The sequence below is a fragment of the Anneissia japonica genome, unplaced genomic scaffold (assembly GCF_011630105.1).
Source record: "Anneissia japonica isolate Jap-2015-1 unplaced genomic scaffold, ASM1163010v1 scaffold105296_len1823_cov106, whole genome shotgun sequence".
Lineage (NCBI taxonomy): Eukaryota > Metazoa > Echinodermata > Crinoidea > Comatulida > Comatulidae > Anneissia > Anneissia japonica.
In genome coordinates this window covers 1-1,829 of record NW_022696756.1, presented here as the reverse complement: position 1 = coordinate 1,829, position 1,829 = coordinate 1, and the positions used below count along the sequence as shown (strand labels likewise).

General features: G+C 29.9%; 1 long non-coding RNA gene across 1 annotated transcript; it reads left to right on the top strand.

Moving 5' to 3' along the window:
• Positions 1–981, top strand: LOC117102159. The gene is made up of 2 exons (XR_004444371.1): positions 1–85; positions 563–981. It is a non-coding gene; the product is annotated as an uncharacterized LOC117102159 (long non-coding RNA).
• Positions 982–1,829: the final 848 nt, after the last annotated feature.

Below are 1,829 nucleotides of genomic sequence, written 5' to 3'. Positions count from 1 at the left end.
AGGAACTCACTAGTACTAATGGTGGAGGTTATCAATTAATCAATAATGTGTGTGTAAGGCCTACTGCATAAAGGATATTAACATTGTAAGTATATTGCACAATATTTTAATGCTTTTAAAACTAAGAAAAAAATGATGGAACAACTAATTAACCGACTTATGATTAAGAAGTGTGTTAGTCTCTTATTTCAGCTACCGCATATCATACTCTTATTTTAATACATTCATGTTGAAGGAAAATACAAAATTTAAAATGTGGGTAGAAAATTTTAAGATACATTTTCAATACTAATTAATTACTTGCCTTAAAGACACAAACGGCAAAATCTGTTTAATTATTATAATTTAAAATTTTAAAACAATTATGCATTAATCATATTCCAACTGTCAGTTCTTGGTTATTTTGCCCAGCCCCTCAATTCTTTATTTTGACCTAGTGTATGTATTATTATGATTTTTCATGACTCACTTTTTTTTTTCAAATAAGAGTTTCAAAATGCACAAGACAACTGTATGTATCACTTTGCTCTGATTAAAAGAATTGTTTTGTTATATCTTTCAGCATGTGAAGCAAGGGTGAAAATCCGAAGCCATCTTGATTCAATATTTCAAACTTAGTTTGGTCACTCTGCAGAATCTACAATGGCATCTTTCAGCAAGATTTTAAATTTACTCTGCTACCATTGGACAAGAAAAAGCACAGATATAGACAACTCAATCTTCAATATCATACAGAAAATTTCTGGTTTATACACACCTGTAACGCGACAGATTCTTGAACAGGTTTTGTATAATAAACTCTAGTTGACGCCTTAATATAAATTACAGAAAAAAAAACTGATTTCAAAACTGTAAAGCATTTAGGTACTGCTGGAATTTGAGGTATGTGCATCAGTAAGGCTTAAGACGAACGATATTATGTGAAGGGGTATGCAATTTATGCATAGTTGATGTATTTAATTAAAGAAATCATGGTTTGTATATCTTGAACTCAGTGTATTTTTTATGTCTGCAGGAGTTGTTTAAGCCATTATTATTTTTTCCGTCCAGTAGCCACTCCAGCTCGAAATCAAACGCATCAGTCATTAAATACTGCTTGTGCATGCAAACAATATTGTGGAACCAACGGATGTCAACAACCAGCTAACCCGTCAATAACAACTTGCATTAACATTAACAAACAGTATATATTTACAAAAATAAGAAATTTATATGAATCTGTTATAAATCATTATATACAGCTTTCTTATAAGAATCTTATGAGACAACTAAAGCATTCACATAGGATTCCTGAAAGACATCTATACGATTCCTTTAGGAAATCAATAGGATAAAAATAATACTTATAGGATTCCTATATAATTCTTATAAGACACCCATACGAATCCTATGGAAACCATATAGGATTCTTATAGGATATCTATAGGGACCTGTATTATTCATATAAGACTTCTATAAGATTCCTTTAGGAAATCTATAGGACTTCTTTAAGATAACTTCAGGATTACTAAAGGAGTTCTATAGGATTCTTATAAGACGCCTATATGATCCCAGAAGGAAATCTGTAAAATTCCTATAAAATATCTATAAGATTCCTATAAAATATCTACAGGATTCCTATATAATTCATATAAGACTCCTATAAGATTTCTATAAGATATCTATAACTTTTCTATATCATTCATATAAGGCTCCTATAAGATTCCAATAAGACATCTATAAGATTCCTATAGATTTCATATAAGAAACCCATAGGCTTCCTAAAAGATACCTATATAATTCATATAAGATTCCTATAAGGTTCCTTTAGAAAATCTATAAGATTCCTT